Here is a 23,079-nt window from a genome sequence, read left to right as displayed (position 1 = left end):
ACCCTCTGTCTTCTACCTTTGAGCCAGTTCTGTATCTGAATGGCGACTTCTCCCTGTATTCCATGACATCTAACCTTGCTAATCAGTCTGCCATGGGGAACCTTGTCGAATGCCTTACTGAAGTTCATATGGATCACATCTACTGCTCCTGCTTTGCCCTTATCAATCTTCTTTTTTACTTCTTCAAAAAACTCAATCAAGTTTGTGAGACATGATTTCCCACGCACAAAGCCATGTTAATTATCCCGCATCAGTCCTTGCCTTTCCAAATTCATGTACATCCTGTCCCTCAGGATTCCGTCCAACAACTTTCCCAAAGCCGAGGTCAGGCTCACTGGTCTATAGTTCCCTGGCTTGTCTTTACCGCCCTTCTTAAATATTGGCACCACGTTTGCTAACCTCCAGTCTTCTGGCACCTCCCCTGTGATTATCGATGATACAAATATCTCAGCAAGAGGCCCAGCAATCACTTCTCTAGCTTCCCACATAGTTCTCAGGTACACCTGATCAGGTCCTGGGGATTTATCCACCTTTTACCATTTCAAGAAATCCAGCACTTCCTCCTCTGTATATCTGCAACATTTTGCAAGATGTCAACATCGATTTCCCTGCAGTCTATATCTTCCATATCCTTTTCCACAGTAAATACTGATGCAAAATATTCATTTACTATCTCCCCCATTTTCTGTGGCTCCACACAAAGGCCGCCTTACTGATCTTAGAGGGGCCCTATTCTCTCCCTAATTACCCTTTGGCCTTAATATATTTGCAAAAACACTTTGGATTCTCCTTAATTCTATTTGCTAAAGCAATCTCATGTCCCTGTTTTGCCCTCCTGATTTCCCTCTTAAGTATACTCCTACTTCCTTTCTACTCTTCTAAGGATTCACTCGATCCATCCTGTCTATACCTGACATATGCTTCCTTCTTTTTCTGAACGAAACCCTCAATTTCATTAGTCAGCCAACATTCCCTATAACTACCAGCCTTCCCTTTCAACCCTGACAGGAAGTTACAGCCTGGAATCGAATCGACGTGTTCAGCGTGGTTTATATCCAGAATAACAGATATTCTGGGGTGTGTTACAGACTGGAATGTAATTGAGGGGTTCAGCGTGGTTTATATGCAGATTAACAGATACCCCGGACTCAATTACAGCCTGGAATGTAATTGAGGAGTTCAGGGTTGTTTATATACAGATTAACGGATACCCCGGAGTGAGTTACAGCCTGGAATCTAATCGAGGGGTTCAAGGAGGTTAGTATACAGAATAACAGATAGCCCGGGATGTGTTACTGCCTGGAATCTAATCAATGTCTGTTCACTTTAAGATAGGACGGGTTTTGCTGAATCGAAAGTATATCCACAGATGCCAGCTAAAAGTCAGACTGTTCGAAATGTAAAAATTAGCTGGGAAATGGAAGCCTGAGCTTTGGTTGCTGTTTTGACAGCAATTAAAATACAATAAAAGACTTTAAATACTGCTCAGAATATCCGAAGCCAATGGAATTTGAATATTATTATTCGTACACCTGGAAATCAATCAAATTATAAGAATAATTGTATCATGGGAAGTAAATAAATCCAGCATTTTGAAAATAGAGGGAGAGCCGCTGCCATCCAACAGCAGATTTACTGCTGTAGAGCAGGAGTGCTAACTGACCATCTCAAACACTCTCTATCAAAGACACATGTTCATGTAAAACGTACTTGCATTAAAAAAAAATGACCCAGGGAGATCAGCAGCTGAAAGAGTGAACACAGCGGGGAAGATAGAGACTATGTGGTCTTGAGATTGGAACGTTTAATATGTGGGTTGTTGGAACAGCATATTTTTTACAGAGTTGGAGTCAGATAGTAAGTAGCTAAGAAAAGAGGGGCTTGTATTTGCGAATAGTTTTTGTTTAGTGTTCACTATAAAAGTTAAGAAACTAACTTGCTAATTTTTGTTTAAATAGTGGAATGTAGGAGATCTGTATCACTCATATGTTAACAGATTACGATGTGAGGAGAGCTTTTCTGGGTGTTTGGTTTTAATTAACAAAGGGGTTTGACTCCAGCTTGCAAATGTCCATTCCCACTAACCCCATTTCCCTGCAGTTGGCCCATATCCTTCCAGTCCTTTCCTATCCACATATTTATCCAAATGCTTTTGAAATGTTGTTAATGTACCCCCCTCAGCCACATCTTCTGGCAGCTCATCCACGTACCAGCCATTTATGTAAATAAGTGGTCCCTCAGGTTCCCTTTTATTCCTTCCACTTTAACCTTAAACTGGTCCCCTCTCGTCCTTGATTCTCTAAACTTTGGAATAGACTGAGAGCATTCACCCTATCCATACCCCTCATGATCTTATACAGCTCTATAGGGACTCCCTCAGTCTCCGACACTCTAAAGAAAAGGTCCTAACTTGTCCAACCTTTCCCTATAACTCAGACCATTGGGTTCTGGCAACGTCCTTGTAAATTTCTTTTGCACTCTTTCTAATTTCATGATATCCTCCCTATAGCAAGTTGACAAAACTGAACAGAATACTCCAAGTGCGGCCTTACCAATGTCCTGTGTAACTGCAACATAAATTCCCAACTTCTATACTCAATGTCCTACCTGACGAAGGACAGTGTGCCAAAAGCCTTCTTCACTGCCCTGCCTACCTGTGACTCCAATCTCAAGGAACTGTGCACATGAATTCCAAGGTCTCTCTTCCCACTATACCCCTTAAGGCCCGCCCATTCACCGTGAACCTCCTGCCTTGATTTGAGATTCCAAACTGCAAGACCTCACACATCTATATTAAATTCCATTTGCCATTTCTCAGCCCAGTTGCCCACCTGATTAAAGTCCTGCTGCAATTTCTGATAAACTTCCTCACTGATCATGCTGCCACTTATTTTAGTGTCATCTGCAAACTTACTAATCATACCTTGTACATTCTCAACCAAATCATAGATAACAAACAGCTCTGGACCCAACCTCCAGTCTGACAAGTATCCTTCCATTCATCCCTCTGCTTACTATCAACAACCCAACTGTGTATCCAATTGGCCAGTTCCACGTGATGGAACCTTCCAGAACAGCCTGCCATGTGGAACCTTATCAAAGGCCTTACTGAAATCCATAGAGACTACGTTAACCGTTCTGCCCTCATCAACATTCTTGGTCACTTCACCAGAGGACTAGAAGAAATTTGGGAGGCATGATTTTCCACTCACAAGTCTATGCTGACTGCTTCGAATCAAACCCTGTGTAAGTAATGGGTGCAGACAATGGCACGCTGTCCTTCATTGTAAGATGATTCGAGTACATAAGTAAAGTCATCTTCCTGCTGTTGTAGAGCCTTCCTGAGAGAGCATTTGGGGCACTCTGTACAGATTTGATCTCCTTTGTAAGGAATGATCTCCTTACCACAGACACGGGTGATGGTAACATGACGATAGAGTGAAGAAGCTGAGTGTTTAATCTGTGGAGCTGTGAGAGACGAAGAAATGGTGACACTGAAACACGAGGAGTGGCAGCGATCACTTATTTCCAAAAGAGACATTGACAGGGAGAGAATTTCCATAATTTACCCAGGATTGATTGGTTTGATTTATTGTCACATGTACCTCAGTCCAGGGAAACACGTTGTTTATGAGCAGTGGAGACAGATCATAGTAAGCATGGCCAGACAGATCATAGGGTGGAAATAGACTTGGACAGAGTAAGGCATACAGGTTACACTGCACAGGACATGCACTAGACAAGATTAACATGAACAAGATCACCATTATTTGAACTTAGAGAGTCCATTCATCAGTCTAACGTGACCTTCCTAATAGTTTATATGCCTTTACTAACTCTCCCCATGTTATTGTGCAGTCGGTGAGTGAACCCTGTACTGAACATCAGGTTGTTCACAATCCCCAACAGCAGCCAAAATACCTTCCATCTGAAACAGGTAGCCATTCACAACAGCTTCCACCCTACACAGAGAACACCAGACTATCTTCTTGGAGATGGAAGATGCCCTCTTGAGACTTCACACAAGACATATGGCTTCCCTCCTCACCACTAGAAAACCACGTTAAAGTCCCACATGTGTATCATAAGCAACAGAGCCAGGAGGAACAACGTGGAGCAATCTGTCTGTGCAGCCTCTGCCCCACTTGTTCATCATGTTGGAACATCATTTAGGAGACCCTTAAGACTGCCAATGTTGGAGATCAGAGTAGAGCGTCGATTGCTGGAAAAGCACAGCGGGTCAGGCAGCATCCGAGAAGCAGGAGAATCGACGTTTCGGACATAAGACATTGATCAGGAATCAGCATCAATTACCTCATTCTGCGCTCTTGTAAGTGCATTGAGGTGGGAATGGCCTCCTACTGTTCCTGTATAAGGGACTCAAGGGACTGACTGGCTTCTTCCTCGTCCGATTAGACAGGGCCAAGGGCCTGATTGGGTTACTCCTGGTTCCTGTTTGACAGCTAGATGTGCTGACAAGTGTGACAATGCTGCAGCTTAAAGAGGTTATTTTTATCCTGGTTTCTTTTAAGAGAGAGATTGAACGATCGTTACCAAGCTGGTTAGTTAAGACCACTTGAGTAAACAGCTAGGGAGGCCTTAGGCTAATTTTAATGCAGCCTGAATGGGTGTGGCCAGCTCTCACAGATTAGGATCTCTGGGTTTTGGTTTCTCAGTAACATCAAAAACTATAGTGGTCTCCAAAGAGTTGGAAGCCTCAGGGAATGTCTCCTGGCTGCTACTCTATCTGAATTTTCTCTTGATGCTGTTTTCAATTCCTGAATTTTCCTTTTTGCTAAGGGCTGTGTTTATGGGAATTTCTTATGTTGGACTAGTTCATTAGTAATAGCTCCTAGATCGATTATTCTGTTTAGTTGCCCAATACAATTACGTTCTTCTAAATTCCTCTTTGTTTGGTTTTATTTTATCTTCCGCGTTTAAATAAATGGTGTTTTCTTCACACCGAGTATTTTGACCAGTCACATTGCATCTGCGACAGACACTTTATATTTCCTTTAAAATAAGAAAACATTAGAGTCTAGGCTCCCGCCTTCAAATATTTTCAGGGGCTCTGGTGTGGTCTATCACACTAGACTCCTTCTCTTCCTGAGTGATAGGCTGGAGGCACTGAATCGTCTGTCCTTGTTCTTCTCCAAAAGTTTCAATGGACTAAATGGCTTCCTCATATTCCTGTGAAAACAGCGTGAGGTGGTGAATGAACTCTTGTTTTACTGGGGCAATGTGCAGTGTCAGGAAGTGCTGTGACATGAATGTTATGGACACTTTGACAGCACAGGCCTCAATGGAGTCTGGGTCTTGTTGCACATGGACACAAACCAGTTCAGGAACTGACGGGGGATAAAATGTTCTGAACATTGTGTAATCTTCACCGACCATCTCCACTTCTGATCTTATGGTGTGGAGGGTGGGGGCGGGGAGACATTGATGAAGCAGCTGAAGATGTTTGTGAAGAGGAAGCTATCCTGAGGATCTCCCACAGAGGTGACTCAGGACTGAGATGATGAACATCTTCCTTTGATCCCAAACACTGGAGAGGTTACTCTGATTTACATTATGTCCAGTTTTGTTAAGGTCCTTTATGTCAACAGAAGTTAATCACTGCCTTGATATCGGGGCCAGTCATTTTTATCTGAACCCTTGAGTCAACCTCTTTTGTTCATATCAATAGGCCATGGTATAGGAACAACACGTGTTTTCTTCAAACAAATGGTATTGAATGTCAGGGTTTCTCTTCTCAAGAATGTTAGGCAGCAAGATGACTGAAAGTATTTGAAGAGGAGGTACATGGATATTGACCTGTCAGAGAGTTGAGGGCAATGAAGAATTGGGTATTGAAGAGGATTTCAGACCGAGAGCAGATCAGTCACGATCTTAGTGAAGGGCAAGGCAGGTTTGGGGAGTAAATGACCTGCTCCTGTTTCTGATGTTCTCCCATTCTGTTATTGGAAAGTTAGTGGGTGTTATTTTCATGAATGTTCTGTTGCAGACAGGGAGACCAGAGGATTCTGTGAGCCATCCCTGGGTGACGTATGGGGAGTGAAGTTGGGTCTACAACATGACCAACAAATGGAGCACAAGTTGCAGAGAGGGGAAGCTCTGTGAAGAGAGATGAGGGGCCTCTTTCATACCCAGCCTGGGTTTTCCAATTACATTTCCCAAATCACCTCAAACCGTGTGGGACAGTCTTGAAGGGCCGAATGGTCTCCTCTGTTTCTGTGCACCAGGTTATAGGAGTAAGTAGCCTCCAACTGCTCCTGTCTAGCAGGTATGAGGGGCTGAATGGAACACAGGAACATGGGACTGAGGAGCAGGAGTGGGTCATTCGTTACATTAAGCCTTCTCCACCAGGCACTAAAATTGTGGCTGATCAGGTTGTGGTCTCAGCCTCAGTTTCCTGTCTCCATCCCATTATGCATGACTCACTTCTCTGTCAAATATTTACCTAACGCAGCTTTCAATCAACATGAACATCAAGGCACGATAAACTTCCAGCGAAGAGAATTATGACTTGAAAGGTCCTTTCAGAATTTTTTGTCATTCCTCTTTAAGACTCAGAGAGTCATGCAGAACGGAAACAGACCCGTTAGTCCAATCTTTTCACTCTGGTCAGATATCAAATCTGATCCAGTCCCATTTGCCAGCATTTGGTCAATATCCCTCCTCTCAGATACTTTTTAAATGTGCGATTGCAACCGCCTTCAGCACTTCCTCTGACAGCACTTTCTGTACACACACCACTCTCTGTGTGAAACATTTATCTTCATGTCCCTTCTAAATCAATCCTCCTCACCTTCAACCTATGCCCTCTTGTTTTGGAACTCCCTATCCTGGTGGAGCAGAGTGTGTTAAACACTTTCTTAACCCCACTATTTATATGAGATGCAAATTTTAAAGAATTAAACCTGACGGCCTAGGTTTTCTGTACTACAGCACTGCCAAAGGCCCAGCTTTTAATTGTTTAGGTCATGTTCTTGTTTGATTTACCAAATCCAATGCCTCGCATTAATTCAAACTAAACTCCATCTGCCACTCCTCAGCCCAGTGTGTGATATTACTGCCACCTCCCCCTAGCATCACTCGACAATACCCACAAAGCTGCAACATTATTCTCCCGTGTGTTTGTTCATCAGACTGTCCTGACATGCTGGGACATACCTCTGCAACAGGCAGGACTCGAATCCAGGCCTTCTAGTCCAGAGCTAGGCACACTACCACACAAGTTCAGGAATTGGAATCAAATCCAGAGCTCTGGCTCAGATAGAGGGACAATACCCAATACAACTAACATAATCAGATTTTGGGTCATATTTTAGAGCCCATTTTCAGTTCGGTGTGGATGATTATAATCAGGTTGCCATTACTGAATTACAAAAAACACTTTGTATTATTAAACAAATGCAAGATATTTGTCTCAACTGTAGGATATTGAGTCTATATGCTATGCTATCGAAATTAACTATGACCATCTTTAATTGCCATTATCTGAAGTCTGCAATATTAAGGAAAGAAATCCTGCAGACACACTCTGCCCAATGAAGGGTCTCAAATAGATATTTATTACTGAACACCAGAGACGAACGAAGACCTTAATTTCTGGTCCCAAAACACCGATCACTCTTACCCACCTCTAACGTGCGACTGCCCTCTTCCTAAAACAATGAAGTGACACCAGGCCGCTGATTACTGTCCAGCCTCTCCTCCCCACTGACTGTGTCTGCAATCTGTTCCTCCTCCCCCTAACCACACAAGGCAAACCAAGCTCAGGGTCTTTGTGAAACTCAAGGCTGGAGTGTGCAGGCATTCTGGAGAGGGGGATGGGCATTTTAAAATTGAAGGAGGAGGGGGAGGTGGCAGTAATATCACACACTGGGCTGAGGGGTGGCTGATGGAGTTTAGTTTGGATTAATGCGACGCATTGGATTTGGTAAATCAAACAACAGCAGGACCTATACAATTAAAAGCAGGGCCTTTGGCAATGTTGTAGAACAGAAACCTAGGCCGTCAGATTTAATTCTTTAAAATTTGCATCTCATATAGATAGTGTGGTTAAGAAGGTGTTTAGCACACTTGTCTTCATTGGTCAGACCTTTGAGTATCAGAATTGGGACGTCATGTTGTGGTTGTACAGGGTATTGGTGAGACCTCTTCTGGAATACTGTGTCCAGTGTGGTCATCCTGCCCGCTCATTCCATAGGCACACCACCCTCTGGGTGAAAAAGCTGCCCCTTAGGTCACTTTTAAATGTTTCCCCTATCACCTTAAGCTGATGTCCACTAGTTTTGGTCTCCCCGTACCCTAAGAAAATACCTTGACTATTCACTTTGATATTACTGACGTTGATATTATTAAGCTGGAGAGGATTCAGAAGAGATTAACCTGGATGTTGCTGGGAAAGGAGGGATTGAGCTAGGCTGGGATTTTTTTCACTGAAGAATATGAGATTAAGCAGTAACTTTACAGAGGTTTATAAAATAATGGGGGGTACAGAGAAGCTGAAGGGAGGGCTGATGTCTTTTCCCTAGAGTTGGGGATTCAAACCTGAGGGATATTTTAAGTTGCGAGGAAAAATGATTCGCAAATGTCACGAGAGGTAATTATTTTAGACCGAATCTGGCTTGTGTGTGGAATGAACTTCCAGAGGAAGTGGTGAAAGCAGGGACAGTTACAACATTTAAAGGACATTTAGATCAGTCCATGGATAAGACATCAGTTTGGATGGTGTGTGAGCAGCTGCCCTCTCCCTTCCCCTCTCTGAATGAATCCCTGTTGGTTTTCACCCTCTGCCAATGTCTGTGCAGTGGCGTGTGGAGGCCAGCAGAGGGTGGCATTGCATCACTTTAAGCACCACAGAGACTGCCAGACCTGCCCCACACAGAGACACACAGATGCACACAGCAATTGTTAGGACACAACATTGAGCTCATCTGGTAATATAAACTAAACATAAAGAAATGGTCAATTGGCTTTGTAAACTGTTAAAATATGAGTGACAGAGGACTCCCAAATTCCACTGTTTAAATAAAAACATCAATTCATTTATTTAACTCTGAAACTGAACATTTTACACCAACTATTCACAACTCTGAGACCCCCTTTCTTTAACTGCTTATTACCCTACTCCAACTCTACAGTAATGTACTGTTTCAAAAAGACACTTAATAAAATTACATAAACGTAATTTCAAAACCACACAGCAGCTGTTGTTTCATCTGACCTCACACCAAGATCCTTTTTTCCCATCTTTCCTGGGAAGACTGGCTCTTGTTACAGGATGCTATCGAAGTGTCTACATTTCAGTATTCTGCAACCTGGGAACACATCCTTCCATGACACTGTCTCTCAGTCTCCCCCTCTCTGTCTATTTCCTAAACCCCTCCCATGTGGTGATATTTAAACTGAGTCCCCCCGCCACCTCTCTGTGGCAGTGATGTTCACACCCACAGCACCCCCTTGTCATGGCAACAATGGAGATATGGAGCTGTAAATGGGTGGAAGCTGCACATCCTGTCACTTCCAGCCCGGTCTGCAAGTTTCCCCACGCTGGGCAGGGATCTAACACAGTGTTACTGAGCAATGCACTGGGGTGGTGTACACAGTCCTACATGCTGGGAGGGTAACTGCTCCTGGTTTACAGATCAATGCACTGGGGTGGTGTACACAGTCCTACATGCTGGGAGGGTAACTGCTCCTGGGTTACAGATCAATGCACTGGGGTGGGGTACACAGTCCTACATGCTGGGAGGGTAACTGCTCCTGGGTTACAAATCAATGTACTGGGGTGGGGTACACAGTCCTACATGCTGGGAGGGTAACTGCTCCTGGTTTACAGATCAATGCACTGGGGTGGTGTACACACTCCTACATGCTGGGAGGGGAACTGCTCCCGGTTTACAGATCAATGTACTGGGGTGGGGTACACAGTCCTACATGCTGGGAGGGTAACTGCTCCTGGGTTACAGATCAATGCACTGGGGTGGTGTACACAGTCCTAAATGCTGGAAGGGTAACTGCTCCTGGTTTACAGATTAATTCACGGGTGATCACTGCACATCCTGCTGTGCTGGTCAGACTATCTGCGGTTTATAGATAATGCAATGATGTGGTCAGTGCAGCTCCCCACGCTGGATGGATCTGTGGCCTTTGCTCAGTACATCATGTTGGTGGGGTGGATAGAGGGGGAAGGTCATGGACAGGTCAAGGAATTCCCCGGAACGTTCTGTCCCTGACATTCTATAACTGACATTCCCCGGAACGTTCTGTCCCTGACATTCTATAACTGCCATTCCCCGGGACGTTCTGTCCCGGACATTCTATAACTGTCATTCCCCGGGACGTTCTGTCCCCAACATTCTATAACTGCCATTCCCCGGGACGTTCTGTCCCTGACATTCTATAACTGCCATTCCCCGGGACGTTCTGTCCCCAACATTCTATAACTGACATTCCCCGGAACGTTCTGTCCCTGACATTCTATAACTGACATTCCCCGGGACGTTCTGTCCCCGACATTCTATAACTGTCATTCCCCGGGACGTTCTGTCCCCAACATTCTATATTTGACATTCCCCGGGACGTTCTGTCCCCAACATTCTATAACTGACATTCCCCGGAACGTTCTGTCCCTGACATTCTATAACTGACATTCCCCGGGACGTTCTGTCCCCGACATTCTATAACTATCATTCCCCGGGACGTTCTGTCCCCGACATTCTATAACTGTCATTCCCCGGGACGTTCTGTCCCCGACATTCTATAACTGTCATTCCCCGGGACGTTCTGTCCCCAACATTCTATATTTGACATTCCCTGGGACGTTCTGTCCCTGACATTCTATAACTGTCATTCCCCGGGACGTTCTGTCCCCAACATTCTATAACTGCCATTCCCCGGGACGTTCTGTCCCTGACATTCTATAACTGCCATTCCCCGGGACGTTCTGTCCCCAACATTCTATAACTGACATTCCCCGGAACATTCTGTCCCTGACATTCTATAACTGACATTCCCCGGGACGTTCTGTCCCCGACATTCTATAACTGTCATTCCCCGGCACGTTCTGTCCCCAACATTCTATATTTGACATTCCCCGGGATGTTCTGTCCCCAACATTCTATAACTGACATTCCCCGGAACGTTCTGTCCCTGACATTCTATAACTGACATTCCCCGGGACGTTCTGTCCCCGACATTCTATAACTGTCATTCCCCGGGACGTTCTGTCCCCGACATTCTATAACTGTCATTCCCCGGGACGTTCTGTCCCCAACATTCTATAACTGTCATTCCCCGGGACGTTCTGTCCCCAACATTCTATATTTGACATTCCCCGGGACGTTCTGTCCCCAACATTCTATAACTGTCATTGCCCGGGACGTTCTGTCCCCAACATTCTATATTTGACATTCCCCGGGACGTTCTGTCCCTGACATTCTATAACTGACATTCCCCGGGACGTTCTGTCCCCAACATTCTATAACTGACATTCCCCGGGAGGTTCTGTCCCCAACATTCTATAACTGACATTCCCCGGAACGTTCTGTCCCTGACATTCTATATCTGACATTCCCCGGGACGTTCTGTCCCCAACATTCTATAACTGTCATTCCCCGGGACGTTCTGTCCCCAACATTCTATAACTGACATTCCCCGGAACGTTCTGTCCCCAACATTCTATAACTGTCATTCCCCGGAACGTTCTTTCCCTGACATTCTATAACTGCCATTCCCCGGAACGTTCTGTCCCTGACATTCTATAACTGACATTCCCCGGGACGTTCTGTCCCTGACATTCTATAACTGACATTCCCCGGGACGTTCTGTCCCCCACATTCTATAACTGACATTCCCCGGAAAGTTCTGTCCCTGACATTCTATAACTGTCATTCCCCGGAATGTTCTGTCCCTGACATTCTATAACTGACATTCCCCGGGACGTTCTGTCCCTGACATTCTATAACTGACATTCCCCGGGACGTTCTGTCCCCGACATTCTATAACTGACATTCCCTGGGACGTTCTGTCCCCAACATTCTATAACTGACATTCCCCGGGACGTTCTGTCCCCAACATTCTATAACTGACATTCCCCGGAACGTTCTGTCCCCAACATTCTATAACTGACATTCCCCGGGACGTTCTGTCCCCGACATTCTATAACTGACATTCCCTGGGACGTTCTGTCCCCAACATTCTATAACTGACATTCCCCGGGACATTCTGTCCCCAACATTCTATAACTGACATTCCCCGGAACGTTCTGTCCCCAACATTCTATAACTGACATTCCCCGGGACGTTCTGTCCCTGACATTCTATAACTGACATTCCCCGGGACGTTCTGTCCCCAACATTCTATAACTGACATTCCCCGGAACGTTCTGTCCCTGACATTCTATAACTGACATTCCCCGGGACGTTCTGTCCCTGACATTGTTTGTGAACGGCCGGACGTCAGTGAATTGAACAAACGATATGATCCCGAGGGAAGAGATCCCGTTCCAGGGAGAAGGAGACACTGTTCCGAAGGACCCTCGGGTAGTTAAAGGGGTGAACACGTTTTCCCTGTGTTTACATTTCTTCACGACACAAGATCGACCACAATTTAGACCAAAATACAGGAATTCCCAAACTCCGTTTGTCTTCAGGAAACTGGGAGAGAATCCTTCAGGACAGCAACATTCCCACCCTCCGTATTAGGAACTGCGAAGGAGTGACCTGTGTCTGCTCTCGAGTGATCGAGTGTGTGGGAATGTTCTAGAAACCATCTGTCCTGGTGGATGTGTCTCTGTGTGTTTGGGGAGGGAGGTTTTCTTGTGGTTAATGTCACATTTTTGTCAGTAATTCCGACCTTCCCATTTGTTATTCCAGCTCCAATTATTTTAATAAATCCCTGAATACAGGGACACATTTGAAAATCTCACTGGGTCCCCGATTAAAACGGGTCCCTTTGCCTCCAGGCTGATGGATAATGGGTTTGTTTTCCTTCCTCACAGTTAACGTAGTGACCATCTACGTCCTGCTTTATAAAGATTGTGGATTGTCTCCATGTGTCAGACGTTACCTGGGGGCCATGGCAGCGGCGGATCTCCTGGTCATTATCCTCGACCTGATCCTGAGACACATTCCCATTGTTTATAAGGAACAGTTTTATTTCCTGGTGTACTCCGTCCCCGTGTGTAATATCCACGCCGTCCTGCTTTATGCAGCCACTGACTGCTCTGTCTGGTTCACCGTCACTTTCACCTTTGATCGGTTTGTGGCCATTTGTTGCCAGAAGCTGAAAAGTAAATATTGCAGTGAGAAAACGGCGGCTGTGGTTCTGGGAGCAGTGACTGTGCTGAGCTGTTTAAAGAACATTTCCTGGTATTTTATGTTCACGGCTCGGTATTGGCTGATGAACCGCCCCTGGTTTTGTGATGTAACAGTCGGTGTTCAATCCTCCAGTGTCTGGGTCACAATCGAGTTCCTCCACCACATTCTAACCCCGTGTGTCCCATTTCTCCTGATTCTGCTGCTCAATGTTCTCACCGTCAGACACATTTTAGTGACCAGCAGAGCCCGCAGGAGACTCTGCGCTCACACCAATGGGGACGCTCAGTCTGACACTGAAATGAGAAACCGAAAAAAATCCATCATTTTACTGTTTGTGATCTCGGCCAATTTCATCCTGTTATGGTCAATGATAATGCTGTTTTCTATATGGAGCCGGATGTATTGGATTGGGTATCGGTCTGTGTATCTCCATGCCTTTGTGCAGGAATTGGGTTTCATGCTGCAGCTCCTCAGTTGCTGCACAAACACCGCGATTTATGCCGTGACCCAGACTAAGTTCAGGCAGCAGCTGAAGAATGTGCTGAAATATCCCTTCACCCAAATCCATCCATCCATCAAATTCCCTCATTAATCAATCCATCCGGGATTTTCTCATTTCAGTTCAGTGTTTCAGCAATGGAGCAGCCTGTCGCTATGGTAACAGACTGAGGGTAGCGCTGGTTTGTCCATCCTTATCCCACAGGGGGGTTACAGGGAAACATTTCAATGTTTCTCACAACTCAGGGGCCAGTGAGAAAAGGCACCATCCCACGGACTGTATCCATCATTTCCATTTGTAACCAATAACAATGTTGATTAAAGCATGCCGAGCAGCAGAGTGACCGATGTTGTTGTGTGTCTTTGTGTTGGAGAAGCTGAGCTGGAGAGAGACAGACTCAGCCCCAAGTCCTGGTCCTCAGGGAAGGGGAGGGCACCACGCCCTGAGCTCAGGAGCTGGCTTTAACTCCCTCTAACCCCCCCCCCCATTCCAACCTGGCCTCCCCAATTGCTCACCCCCACTTTTCCTCCTCAATTCTCTCCATCTCTCCCTTCCTGCACAATCTCTCTTTCTCACCACCTCTCCCTTTCACTCTCTCTGGTCCCCTCTCAGACAGCCCCCAACCCCGGTTTCTCCACCTGCCTCCACTATTCTTTCTGCCTCACTCTCCCCCTCTCTCTCACACCCCCAACATGAGTTTATCCACCTGCCTCCATTCTTCTCTCTCACCCTCACCCTCACTCTCTCTCTCTCTCTCTCTCTCCTGTCGTATCTATCTCCTTCTCACAATTCTGGCTCTACCCCATTTTCCCCACCTCGCACTTCCCACATCTCTCGATCATCTCACACCCACACGCCGCACCCCCCCCCCCCCCCCCCACAAGCAGACTCACCACCAACCTGCAGTCTCTGGGTCAGAGGGAGAGGGAAGGACCAGCGACACAGAGTGTGTCAGAGAGAGAGAGTAAGGGTGGGACAGAAGTGAGAGAGATTCAGTTAGAGAGAAACGGAGGGTGGTGGGGAGAGAGAGACCAAGATAGGGGGATCGAGAGTGAGAGAAGATGGAGAGAGAGCGAAGGAGCAGGGAATGACTCAGAGAGAGAGAGAGGGAAGGGAGAGATAAGGTGAGGGAGGGAGAGAGAGAGAGAAATATGGGAGGACATAATGAGAGAGGGGTCAGAGAGAGTGGGACAGAGAGAGAGGGAGACAAAGAGAGAGGGGAACAGAGAGAGGGGAGAGAGAAAGTGGGGGACAGAGAGAGGGGGACAGAGAGGGTGGGGGACAGAGAGAGAGGGGGATAGAAAGAGAGGGACAGAGAGAGGGGGGCAGAGAGAGGCAGACAGAGTGGGGGTGAGAAGGGGGGACAGAGAGGGGGGGCAGAGAGAGAGTGGGACAAAAGAGAGGGACAGAGAGGGGGGGCAGAGAGAGGATGGCAGAGAGGGGGGGGGGACAGAGAGAGAGGGGGAGAGAGAGAGAGGGGGGAGAGAGACGGGGGGCAGAGAGAGGAGGGGACAGAGAAAGAGGGGGACAGAGAGAGGAGGACAGAGAGAGAGGGGAAAGAGAGCGAGGGGGGCAGAGAGAGGGGGACAGAGAGAGAGGGGAACACAGACAGAGGGGGGCAGAGAGAGGGGGGGAACAGAGAGAGGGGGACAGAGAGAGAGGGGGGCTGAGAGAGACGGGGCAGAGAGAGGGGGCGCCAGAGAGAGAGGGGTGCAGAGAGAGAGGGGTGACAGAGAGACGGGGGGGGGGACAGAGAGACGGGGGGCGGCGGGGAAAGAGAGAGGGGGGACAGAGAATGGGGGGACAGAGAGAGAGGGACACACAGAGAAGGGGTCAGAGAGAGGGAAGGATAGAGAGAGAGGGGGACAGAGAGATAGGGGGACAAGGGGGGACAGAGAGAGGCGGGGGACAGAGAGAGGGAGGACAGAGAGAGAGGGGGACAGGGAGAGAGGGGGACAGCGAGAGGGGGGACAGAGAGAGGGGAAAGATAGAGGTGGGTGGGAGGGAGAGGGTGGACAGGGAGAGGGCGACAGAGTGAGTGGCACAGAGAGTGGGGGAGATAGAAGAGATAGAAGGGGACAGAGAGGGAACAGAGAGAGAGGGGCAGAGAGAGTGGGACAGAGAGAGGGGTCAAAGAGAGAGGGGGTCAGAGAGAGAAGGGGACAGAGGGAGGGGGGACAGAGAGATGGTGACAGAGAGGGCGTAGAGAGAGGGCGACAAAGTTAGAGGCACAGAGAAAGGGGGATCAGAGAGAGGGGGGAGAGAGAGAGGGGGAGATAGAGAGGGGGAGAGAGAGGGGGAGAGAGAGAGGGGGACAGAGAGAGGGAGGCAGAGAGAGCGGGTGAGAGAGAGAGGCAGACAGAGAGAGGGGACAGCGAGTGGGGGAGATGAAGGGGATCAGAGAGAGGGGGACAAAGAGAGAGGGGACATATAGAGGCGGGACACAGAGGGGGGACAGAGAGAGGAGGGCAGAGAGAGTGTGACAGAAAGAGACGACAGAGAGTGGGGGAGATAGAGGTGGTCAGAGAGAGAGAGAGACAGAGAGAGAGGGACAGAGAGAGAGGGGGACAGAGAGAGAGGGGGACAGAGAGAGTGGGGGACAGAGAGAGAGGGGGACAGAGAGAGGGGATCAGAGAGAGAGGGGACAAAGAGAAAGGGGGTCAGAGAGAGGGGGTCAGAGAGAGAGGGGACAGAGAGGGACAGAGAGAGAGGGGACAGAGGTAGAGGGGCAGAGAGAGGGGGCAGAGAGATGGGGGGAAGAGAGAGAGGGGGAAGAGAGAGGGGTACAGGGAGTGGGAGTGATAGAATGGGTCAGAGATGGGGGACAGAAAAAGTGGGAGGTAGAGGGGGTCAGAGAGAGGGGGACAGAGAGATGGGCACAGCGAGAGGGGCACAGAGAGTGGGGGAGATAGATGAGGACAGAGAGAGAGAGTGGGGAAAGAGAGAGAGATCGGGGCAGAGATAGTGGAACAGAGTGAGGGGTTCAGAGAGAGAGAGGGGGACAGAGAGAGAGGGGGGAACAGAGAGAGGGGGTCAGAGAGAGGGGGGACAGAGAGAGGGGCACAGAGAAAGGGGAGCAGAGAGAGGGCGTGAGAGAGAGTGTGACGGAAAAGGCAGAGGTAGAGGGGGTCACAGAGAGGGGGGATAGAGGGGGATAGAGGGTGGGTGACAGAGAATGGGGGTCAGAGGAAGGGGTACAGAGTGGGGGTGAGAGAGGGGGTCAGAGAGTGGGGGGATGGAGGGGGGAACAGAGACAAAGGGAACAGAGAAAGTGGGGGACAGAGAGAGGGGGACATAGAGGGTGGGGGACAGAGAGAGCGGGGGACAGAAAGAGAGGGACAGAGAGAGGCAGACAGAGTGGAGGTGAGAAGGGGGAACAGAGAGAGGGGTGACAGAGAGAGAGTGGGACAGAAAGAGAGGGACAGAGAGAGGGGGGCAGAGAGAGGATGACAGAGAGAGGATGACAGAGAGAGGGGGGGACAGAGAGAGAGGGGGAGAGAGAGAGAGGGGGCGACCGGGGGGGGAAGAGAGAGGGGGGCAGAGAGAGAAGGGGACAGAGAAAGAGGGGGACAGAGAGACGGGGACAGAGAGAGAGGGGAAAACAGACAGAGGGGGGCAGAGAGAGGGGGGGAACAGAGAGAGGGGGACAGAGAGAGAGGGGGACTGAGAGAGACGGGGGGCAGAGAGAGGTGGACAGGGAGAGAGGGAGACAGAGCGAGAGGGGACAGAGAGAGGGGTGGACAGAGAGGGGAAGGCAGAGAGAGGGGGGGTCAGAGAGGGGGGGACAGAGAGGGGGGCAGAGGGGGTCGACAGAGGGGGTACAGGGAGGGGGGACAGAGAGGGGGGACAGAGAGAGGGGTACAGAGAGAGAAGTGGACAGAGAGAGGGCAGGACAGAGAGTGATGGTACAGGGAGAGAGAGGTCAGAGAGAAGGCGACGGGGGGGGGACAGTGAGACAGAGGGTGGACAGACAGAGGGGGGACAGAGAGAGGGGCGACAGAGAGAGAAGGGGATAGAGAGAGAAGGGGACAGAGAGATGGCGACAGAGAGTGGATGACAGAGAGGCGGGACAGAGAGAGGGGGACAGAGAGAGAGGGGATGAGTGAGAGAGAGTGGGGGAGAGGGGGGGGATGAGAGAGGGGGCAGAGAGAGAAGGAGACAGAGAAAGAGGGGGACAGAGAGAGAGGGGGACAGAGAGAGGGGAACAGAGAGACGGGGACAGAGAGAGAGGGGACAGAGTGAGGGGGGCAGAGAGAGAGGGGGTCAGAGAGAGGGGGACAGAGAGAGAGGGACAGAGAGAGAAGGGGAAAGAGAGAGAGGGGGACAGAGATGAAGGGGGACAGAGAGAGAGGGGGCAGAAAGAGAGGGAGACAGAGAGAGGGGAACAGATGGAATGGGGGACAGAGAGAGAGGGGGCAGAGAGAGAGGGGGCAAGGAGAGAGGAGGCAGAGAGAGAGGGGGAGACAGAGAGAGAGGGGAACAGAGAGAGAGAGGGGTAAGAGAGAGAGGGGCAGAGAGAGAGGGGGGTAGAGACAGGGGGCAGAGAGAGGGGGGGCAGACAGAGAGGGGAACAGAGGGAGAGAGGGGCAGAGAGAGTGTGGAGCAGAGAGAGGGGCAGACAAGGGAGGGCAGAGAGAGGGGAGGCAGAGAGAGGGGAGCAGAGAGAGAGAGGACAGATGAGAGGGGACAGTGAGAGAGGGGGACAGAGAGAGAGGGGGACAGAGGGAGTGGGGGACAGAGAGAGAGAGGGGCAGAGAGAGGGGGGCAGAGAGAGAGAGTGGGAAAGAGAGCGGGGGACAGAGAGGGGGGACAGAGAGAGAAAGGGGACAGAGAGAAAAAGAGGGACGGGGGGGAACAGAGAGAGGTGGGAGACAGAGAGACGGGGACAGTGAGAGGGGGGGCAGAGAGAGAGGTAAACAGAGAGAGAGGGAGACAGAGAGAGAGGGGGACAGAGGGGGGGGGCAGAGAGAGGGGTGGACAGAGAGGGGGAGGCAGAGAGGGAAGGAGAGAGAGAGAAGTGGACAGAGAGAGGGCAGGACAGAGCGAGAGGGGACAGAGAGAGAGGGGTCAGAGAGAAGGCGACAGAGGGGAGGGATAGTGAGAGAGAGGGTGGGCAGAGAGAGAGGGGACAGAGAGAGGGGGACAGAGAGAGGGGGACAGAGAGAGGAGGAGAGAGAGAGGAGGACAGAGAGGGGGGACAGAGAGAGAGGGGATAGAGACAGAGGGAGTAGAGAGAGAGGGGACAGAGAGAGAGGGAGACTGAGAGAGAGGGGGACAGAGAGAGAGAGGGGAAAGAGAGGGTTGGGGGAAGAGAGAGGGGGGACAGTGAGGGGGGGACAGAGAGAGAGGGGCAGAGAGAGTGGGACAGAGAGAGGGGTCAAAGAGAGGGGGGGTCAGAGAGAGAAGGGGTCAGAGAGAGAAGGGGACAGAGGGAGGGGGGACAGAGAGATGGTGACAGAGAGGGCGTAGAGAGAGGGCGACAGAGTTAGAGGGACAGAGAAAGGGGGATCAGAGAGAGGGGGGAGATAGAGAGGGGGAGAGAGAAAGGGAGAGAGAGAGGGGGACAAAGAGAGGGAGACAGAGAGAGGGAGGCAGAGAGAGCGGGTGAGAGAGAGAGAGGCAGACAGAGAGAGGGGACAGCGAGTGGGGGAGATGGAGGGGATCAGAGAGAGGGGGACAGAGAGAGAGGGGACATATAGAGGCGGGACAGAGAGGGGGGACAGAGAGAGGAGGGCAGAGAGAGGGTGACAGAAAGAGAGGACAGAGAGTGGGGGAGATAGAGGTGGTCAGAGAGAGAGGGACAAAGAGATAGGGGGTCAGAGAGAGAGGAGGAAAGAGAGCGAGGGACAGAGCGGGGGGCAGAGGGGGCGGACAGAGTGGGGTACAGAGAGGGGGGACAGATAGAGAAAGGTTACAGAGAGAGAGACAGGGACGGGGGGGCAGAAGGAGGCGGGAGACAGAGAGACGCGGACAGAGAGAGGGGGGAAGAGTGAGAGGGAAACAGAGAGAGAGGGAGACAGAGAGAGAGGGGGACAGCGGGGGGGGACAGAGAGAGGGGTGGACAGAGAGGGGGAGGCAGAGAGGGAAGGAGAGAGAGAGAGAAGTGGATAGAGAGAGGGCAGGACAGAGCGAGAGGGGACAGAGAGAGAGGGGTCAGAGAGAAGGCGACAGAGGGGAGGGACAGAGACGGGAGTTACAGAGAGAGAATGGGATAGAAAGAGAAGGGGACAGAGATATGGCGACAGAGAGAGGATGACAGAGAGAGAGGGGGACAGAGAGAGAGGGGGACAGAGAGTGGGGGGACAGAGAGAGAGAGGACAGAGAGAGGGGGACAGAGAGAGGGGGATAGAGAGAGGAGGACAGAGAGAGGAGGACAGAGAGGGGGGACAGAGAGAGAGGGGATAGAGACAGAGGGCGTAGAGAGAGCGGGGACAGAGAGAGAGGGAGACTGAGAGAGAGGGGGGACAGAGAGAGAGGGGGAAAGAGAGGGTTGGGGGGGAAGAGAGGGGGGGAGAGTGAGTGGGGGACAGAGAGAGATGGACAGCGAGAGGGGGGACAGAGAGAGGGGAAAGATAGAGGCGGGTGGGAGGGAGAGGGGGGGACAGGGAGAGGGCGACAGAGAGAGGGGGCACAGAGAGTGGGGGAGATAGAAGGGGACAGAGAGGGAACAAAGAGAGAGGGGCAGAGAGAGAAGGGGACAGTGGGAGGGGGGACAGAGAGATGGTGACAGAGAGGGCGTAGAGAGAGGGCGACAGAGTTAGAGGCACAGAGAAAGGGGGATCAGAGAGAGGGGGGAGATAGAGAGGGGGAGAGAGAGGGGGAGAGAGAGAGGGGGACAGAGAGAGGGAGGCAGAGAGAGCGGGTGAGAGAGAGAGGCAGACAGAGAGAGGGTACAGCGAGTGGGGGAGATGGAGGGGATCAGAGAGAGGGGGACAAAGAGAGAGGGGACATATAGAGGCGGGACAGAGAGGGGGGACAGAGAGAGGAGGGCAGAGAGAGGTTGACAGAAAGAGACGACAGAGAGTGGGGGAGATAGAGGTGGTCAGAGAGAGTGGGACAGAGAGAGAGGGGGACAGAGAGAGAGGGGGACAGAGAGAGAGGGGGACAGAGAGAGGGGATCAGAGAGAGAGGGGACAGAGAGAAAGGGGGTCAGAGAGAGGGGGACAGAGAGAGAGGGGGACAGAGAGAGATGGGCAGAGAGGGGTGCATAGAGAGGGGGCAGAGAGAGGGGAAAACGGAGAGAGGGAAAAAGAGAGAGGCAGGTCGGAGGGAGGGGAGCAGAGAGAGAGGGGCAGAGTGAATTGGATAGAGTGAGGGGGACAGACAGAGGGGGACAGAGAGAGAGGGGAACAGAGAGAAAGGGGGACAGAGAGAGGTGGGACAGAGAGAGGTGGGACAGAGAGGGGGGGGGGCAGAGGGGGGGGGACAGAGAGAGAGGGGGGGCAGAGAGAGAGGGGGACAGAGAGAGAGGGGGACAGAGAGAGAGGGGGGACAGAGAGAGAGGGGACAGAGAGGGGGGGGGGGCAGAGAGAGAGGGGGACAGAGAGAGAGGGGGACAGAGAGAGAGGGGGACAGAGAGAGGTGGGACAGAGAGGGGGGGACAGAGAGAGAGGGGGGACAGAGAGAGAGGGGGACAGAGAGAGGTGGGACAGAGAGGGGGGGACAGAGAGAGAGGGGGGACAGAGAGAGGGGGGACAGAGAGGGGGGAAGTAGAGGGCATGAGAGAGAGGGGGACAGAGGGAGGGGCACAGAGAGTGGGGGAGGTAGAGAGGGACAGAGAGAGAGGGGACAGAGGTAGAGGGGCACAGAGAGTGGGGGAGGTAGAGAGGGACAGAGAGAGAGGGGACAGAGGTAGAGGGGCAGAGAGAGGGGGCAGAGAGACGGGGAAGAGAGAGAGGGGGAAGAGAGAGGGGTACAGGGAGTGGGGGTGATAGAGGGGGTCAGAGAGTGGGGGGATGGAGGGGGGAGCAGAGGGAAAGGGGACAGAGAATGTGGGAGACAGAGAGAGGGGGACAGAGAGGGTGGGGGACAGAGAGAGCGGGGGACAGAAAGAGAGGGACAGAGAGAGGGGGGCAGAGAGAGGCAGACAGAGTGGGGGTGAGAAGGGGGGACAGAGAGAGGGGTGACAGAGAGAGTGGGACAGAAAAAGAGGGACAGAGAGAGGGGGGCAGAGAGAGGATGACAGAGAGAGGATGACAGAGAGAGTGGGGGACAGAGAGAGAGGGGGCAGAGAGAGAGGGGGACAGAGAGACGGGGACAGAGAGAGAGGGGACAGAGAGCGAGGCGGGCAGAGAGAGAGGGACAGAGAGAGGGGGGAACACAGACAGAGGGGGGCAGAGAGAGGAGGGGAACAGAGAGAGGGGGACAGAGAGAGAGGGGGCTGAGAGAGACGGGGGCAGAGAGAGAGAGGGGGCCAGAGAGAGAGGGGGGCAGAGAGAGAGGGGGTCAGAGAGACGGAGGGGACAGAGACGACGGGGGGGTGGAAGGAGAGAGTGGGTACAGAGAATGGGGGGAAACAGAAAGAAGGACACACAGAGAGGGGGTCAGAGAGAGGGAAGGATAGAGAGAGAGGGGTACAGAGAGAGAGGGGGACAAGGGGGGACAGAGAGAGGCGGGGGACAGAGAGAGGGAGGACAGAGAGAGAGGGGGACAGAGAGAGGGAGACAGAGAGGGTGGCAGAGGTGGTCGACAGTGGGGTTACAGGGAGGGGGGACAGAGAGCGGGGGACAGAGAGAGGGGTTCAGAGAGGGAAGTGGACAGAGAGAGGGTAGGACAGAGAGAGATGGGACAGAGAGAGAGTGGTCAGAGAGAAGGCGACGGGGGGGCACAGTGAGAGAGAGGGTGGACAGAGAGAGGGGGGACAGAGAGAGGGGCGACAGAGAGAGAAGGGGACAGAGAGATGGCGAAAGAGAGAGGATGACAGAGAGGCGGGACAGAGAGAGAGGGGGACAGAGAGAGAGGGGATGAGTGAGATAGAGAGAGGGAGAGGGGGGATGAGAGAGGGGGCAGAGAGAGAAGGGGACAGAGAAAGAGGGGGACAGAGAGAGAGGGGGACAGAGAGAGGGGAACAGAGAGACGGGGACAGAGAGAGAGGGGGACAGAGAGAGAGGGGGGCAGAGAGAGAGGGGTCAGAGAGAGAGAGGGGCAGAGAGAGGGCGAGAGAGAGAGGGGGGACAGAGAGAGGGGGAAGTAGAGGGCAGGAGAGAGAGGGGGACAGAGGGAGGGGCACAGAGAGTGCGGGAGGTTGAG

Source organism: Chiloscyllium punctatum, chromosome 14 (genome assembly GCF_047496795.1).
Source record: "Chiloscyllium punctatum isolate Juve2018m chromosome 14, sChiPun1.3, whole genome shotgun sequence".
In the NCBI taxonomy this organism is placed as follows: Eukaryota; Metazoa; Chordata; class Chondrichthyes; order Orectolobiformes; family Hemiscylliidae; genus Chiloscyllium; species Chiloscyllium punctatum.
The sequence above is the reverse complement of the archived record's forward strand: the minus strand, read 5'-3'. Positions refer to the sequence as shown.